Raw genomic sequence first — 5,798 nt, 5'->3', positions numbered from 1 at the left:
TCGACCAATTCCATCACAGCATCACTAATGAACTTGTCTAGTTGAAACTAACTGATAACTGAAAGGGTTGGTTAGCTATATATGATGGAGGGCAGAAAGCTCAGTAGTTTCATGATGGCCTCAAGGTTGCCATGGAGTGAGATGAAGGCTGTAGGGGCGATCAGGGTCTGTTTCTTGTGACTCTGAGACTATGGGTTGTGCACCTGTTGCAAAACATATTTTTGGGTGGTTTGAAGTAGTTTATAGATGTCAATTTGGGTTGTCAGATTAATAGTAAAGATAAGATATCTATTTGTCTTTTTTTCTTTTTTCTTTTTTTTCTCGATATTTATTTGTTTTATGATAATGGTTTGCCTCTCTCCAAATTTTCCCAAATATCATATTGAAGATTGGTTGCATGTGCAAGTCATGTGGTCAACCTCTCCATCTCCATCTCATATCCCTGCCATTGTTGATGGGCCCACATGGTTGAGAATTTGAAACATAATCAAATTATGCCACAGCACTAAGCCACTAAGGTCTGTCAAATTCATAATAATTACTTGCTTAATAAAATTTAAGGATTTGATTGTTTGAATGGGAACCTTAGGGACATGATTGAAATGTTTGTGAAACTGAAAGCAATGGTGTTGAAGCTCCTCTAATGGAGCCTTATTAATTTTTAAAAAAGTTTGTGGTAATATTGCATGATACTCATATAGTATGTTCGAATGAAATGTAGTGCATTGAGGTTATTTGAAATTTTCCTTCTTCTCAATTATGTGTTTCTTTTGCAGGAAAGTTGTAATTAACCTTCTACGTGGAGGAGGACCTGATGTGAAGCTTAGAAGGGCTGAGGTCTCTGAAGCTGCCAAGATGGCTCTTAAGAGGGATATCACTAATACTGAATATACTAAGGTCACTAGTTAATTTTGTTTCTTCATTTTTGCTTTTGATCTTCTTCCAAATAAAAATAAACAATGATCCCTCTGTCCCAATTTAATTGTCATGTAATTTTTCCAGAAGAAAGTGCAAGTTGTTACTTCTTTGATTTCCTTTTCTACACTCACTTTCTTTTTTCAAAAAAAGGAAAAAAAATTCTTATTAAAAATCATGCCACTTTTAATATTAATTGAAGGAATTTTCAATAAAACCAATACATTTTTAAGTTTTTAATAATAATCATGCTATTTCAAACTAGAACATCTATTACAAAATAAAGAGTGTAGCAGTTGTGGTAGTAATAATAACAACGTAAAGAAGAAAAGGAATTTGTTGTCTTTATAAGTAGTTGGTATCGCAAAATTCTAGAGAATAGTTCTTTGATAGGATGGATCTGGATCCTCTCATGATCATGTGTACAAAATATGAATCATGTTTGCAGCATTTTGGCTATATTTGATTTAATGAGTGGCCTTATTTCTATACCACAACAGGATTCTTTTGCCTTCATGATGGGGACTTATTTATATTTGTATGATCACTTTACTAATATAACATTGTATGGTTGAGAGTTCACCAACAGAAATCATGCTTCTTGTCATGAACATAAGAGGATTTTGATCCTTAAAGAGTATTACACTTCCAAATTTAACAAAAGTGATCTTCAAGGTGTGTGATGAGTAATGACCCAAAGATTTGGAAAATTTTGGCAAACAAGGTGGTTTCATCAGTTATTTGATAGTTATTTGGTAGAAGAAAGTATTTAGGGTTTTGATAGATAAAATAAATGTCTTGATTTTGGATTGTAGGGAAGAAAGAAAATAGAGTATTTATGGTGTTTAGGGACTATGAATAGTTCCCATGAATAGTACCACAAGAAAGAGAAGAAGAAAATAGAGAAGAGAGTGGGAGAAAAGAACACATGAAGGTCAACATTCTTTAATACTCAATGTTAAAGAAATTGAGTTTATGTTGATATAATGGCCCAAGAGGCCTGATTATGTTGGAAGCGCATATAAGGCTAACCCTGGCTTCTAGTCTCTATATATACCCTATTAAGGATTCACTGTAATAGTTGACTTTATTATACAATAAAGATATAGCTGTTAGGGCTTTCTTTTGTGGATGTAGGCCATCAAGCTAAACCACATAATTCCTTGTGTTATTCTCTCTTTTTTGCTTCCGCTTCTCTATATTATTTCATTCTCGTCTTTAACATGATATCAAAGCCAAGGTTGTTTGTAGTTGTTTGCTTGTGCAACCTACATATTTTTAACACTCAAAAAGCTCAATATTTTAATAAATCAATTGTATCTAATTATTGAGTACATTGAACGCGCACGCACACACATATATTTGGAGCCCTCTATCAAATTATTTGGAGCCTGTATTGGAAAAAATGGAGAAGAGGCTTGTAGGTTGATAGAAAATTTATTTGTCTAGGGGGAAGGCTCACCCTGATTAAGTGTACTAGCTCTAGTTTGCCAAATTATTTTCTCTCTCTATTCTCTATACTTTCTAGCATTGCTCGGCATATTGAGAAGATGCGGAGGGATTTTCTTGAATACTAGGAATTTATCTTCTTTTCAGATCTATACCCTAAAAACCATTTTATCTTTAATTTGTCGATGCATTTATTGGATCTCTTCTGGTATAACTTTGGTACTCTTAGATGTTGCTTCTTCTGCTTTCACAGAAGAATTATTTGTTAGTATAACATCATATGCCGCTAGAATTGAGATTATATTATGAAGCATCTATGATGCTATGGAGAATAGAACGTTTCATCTGTTCCTCATTTCTCATTAAATCCATTAGATACAAGTATGTAACTTCTCTTTCTTTTTCTTTTTAATGATATGAAACATTTTTATATTTTTTACTTATCAGAAAAAAAATGATATGAAACTTGTTTTTGTTGCTCAGCTATTAAGAATTTGAAGTTTTATCTCTTTTTTTCTTCTTTTTTTCTGTATAAATTTATCAAGTATAGCTTCCCATTCTTAGTATTGTATGCCTTGAAGCATGTAGATTTAGAAAGCCATACTTTCTCATCATTATCATATGCTTCCCATTCCATTTCTGTACCCGTACGTGTTCTTATGTACCTGGCTGCCTACTATTTTTAATGAATTCTTTACTTGTAGTTGTTCATGGTACAGAGCCTTCAATTACTTTTCATTGCATCTAAAGCACCAACATTGCATGTTGCCTCTAGCAATGCCTCTCATATTTTGGAATCAAAGTTAATAAAAGATCTAAAATTACAGATTTAATGATATTTCCTTGTTGCAACCTTTATCTGTGCCCTGGAATAATTCTGTAAATGGAGAAACATTAAAGCATGACACTTACAAAAAATTTGTTTGTAAGTTTCCTTTGATAACATCCTATGGTGGTTTAGGAGAGGAGTTCAAACATTTTTTGGTTGAGTGAGAGAAGGTGTGTACTCCTTTGGCTAGCAGAAGGTTGGGGATTCAGAAACTTACTACTCTCATACAACATTTGTTGGATAAGTGGTAATGGTGGTTTGGGTTTGAGGAAAACCGATTGTGGAGATGGGTAGTTACTATGAAGTATGGGGAGGAGTGGGGTGCATGGTGTTCGAAACTTGTTCGAGACACTCATGGTTGTAGGTAGTGGAAGAGTATTAGAATGAGCGAAGATCATTCTTTAGAGTGCATTCGGTTTGATGTGTGCACTGGTAGCAAAATCCAATTTTGGCATGACTGTTGACTTGGTCTCGGAAGCACGAATACCCCAGTTTTGCTCACGTACTTATATCTGATACAATATCCGTACCACATATCTTTGGGATAAAGTGCCGATATGTCTAGGAAATGCCCATGATACAATCGTAACCCAACCTCCTAATAGTGAGAGAGAGACCAAACTTGTGAAGATTTTGATTTATGTTTTTTATATATTGATTTCAATTTTAAGCACTTATAAAGTTATCTTGTATTTACTCTTTTTTATCTTGATTTGTTTTCTAAACATCATTTAAAGGCCATAGATTCACTTTATTATCCATTATTGCTTTTAAATTAATATATGCTTAACAATATATAAAAATATATAAATAAAAATATCTTTAATAGTTAATTAATACATTTATCACTGCCGTATCGTATCCTAGTTTTTCTAGAATTATTGTATTGCCATATCCCGTGTCGAACCGTTCCTGTACCTGTACTGGTTCTTTTTTAGTTGTTGGTGTGGAGATCAGCCTTTGAAGATGATGTATCTTGTACTGTTTGAAACTGCCATGGACAGAGTTGCTTCTGTGGAGTCATTGTTGGAGAGATGGGATGAGGGGTGGAGGAGTTGGGGTATGGGGTTCTTGAGGAATTTTAATGGTTGGGAGATAGAGGGGTTGGGTTCATTCTTCCAACTGTTAGTATCTCATATTCCCGCTAGTGAGGGGGAAGATAGGATGAGATGGAAGCTAAAAAGAAGTGGATAATTCACTGTGCATGAGACATTACAGGGCCCATCCCTTCTATTATTCCCTTGGAAAGCCATGTGGAGGGTCAAGGCTCCTCTAAGAGTTTCCTTCTTTTTGGTGTGGCTTTTGAGTTGTGGAATTTTGTATTTGGGTCGTTTGGGATTCAGTGGGTATTACTAGATAAGGTCTTTGATCTATTATGTGGGTTGCAGAATGGAGTAGCTAATCATTCTTCAGATATCTGGAATCTTGTTCCTTATGTTTGTTTGTAGACTATATGCAGGGAGTGAAATTGATGCAATTTTGAAGATGTGAAATGCATGACAACTCATGCTAGCAACCTTTGCTAGTTCTTATGGTCTTTTGTTTTGGGTCTTACGGATAGTAATTATGTTCAATCTTTCATAGGGTCTTTACATATGTAGATAATTCTTCATTTTGTAATTCTTATATACGTAAAGTTGTCTATTTTCAATAAAATTTCTATAAAAGATCTTTGAAATCTGAAAATTGAAGAGATTATTGCTGCAATTGATAATTTTTTTTTGTTTTTTTGTTTTTTGTTTTAGATAGGTATGAATGTTATTATCCCAAATCTCATTGTCAGTGTCAAATGGGGTTTTAAAGATTGTATCCTCTTCTTCTCATTTCCACTTGTAGTGTTTTTTGTCCGTGTAAATTTATCCCATATGACAATCATCAGAATCTACTCTCACTCTTATTCCTTTAGCACAAATTCGTGGGGTTATTCTATCACCCAGGCATAAAATACTTTGTGATTGATTTTCTGCATTCTGCCACTTGAACATGCTACAGGGGTACTTACTGGAACTACTTTCAAGTTAGACCCTCTTGATGATAGTTTAAGTTCAGCTTACATGAAATGATTGGTTTAGGTGGATTCATCATCTTGATATTCAGTAACACCATATCACTTATTTTTGTACTTCTGGGTGAAATTTCTTCCACTGCTTGTCTTGAATATTAACAGAGAATCCTAGGATAATTTCCATCTGCAGATTCACAACGTCAACCACCTTCCCAGATTTCTGCACTCCTCTTTTACTAGTTATTTATGTTCTTAACTAAAATTATCTTCTTTAAATTTTTATGCACACATATTGCGATGTCAATTACAGCTCATCCCAATAATAATATAATGGTCTTTGTGCAGGTTATGAGTGATATTTGTGTCTCCAAAGGCTCCGCATGGGTCTTGAAAAGTAGTGACGGAAATTCAAAATGATCCTATACTGTCCATTGGATTAATGACAAAAAAAACCATTACAAGGTACAGAGAAAAACAAGTCATCAGAGGATTTTCAAATTTTGATTTATTATATTGAAGTATTTGATACCAAGTTATGAAAATGTTCATGCGCTCCCATTTCCCTGCATGAAAATGTTCTAAGATATTATTGGTGCATGC

At 34.1% G+C, this 5,798-nt stretch overlaps 1 long non-coding RNA gene across 1 annotated transcript; it reads left to right on the top strand.

Moving 5' to 3' along the window:
* Positions 1-14: 14 nt before the first annotated feature.
* LOC136066040 (uncharacterized) lies at positions 15-5,581 on the top strand. The gene is made up of 2 exons (XR_010627577.1): positions 15-897; positions 5,544-5,581. It is a non-coding gene; the product is annotated as an uncharacterized LOC136066040 (long non-coding RNA).
* The last annotated feature ends 217 nt before the right edge of the window (positions 5,582-5,798 follow it).

This window comes from Quercus suber, unplaced genomic scaffold (assembly GCF_002906115.3).
Source record: "Quercus suber isolate HL8 unplaced genomic scaffold, Cork oak 2.0 scaffold_1642, whole genome shotgun sequence".
Lineage (NCBI taxonomy): Eukaryota > Viridiplantae > Streptophyta > Magnoliopsida > Fagales > Fagaceae > Quercus > Quercus suber.
The sequence above is the reverse complement of the archived record's forward strand: the minus strand, read 5'-3'. Positions and strand labels throughout refer to the sequence as shown.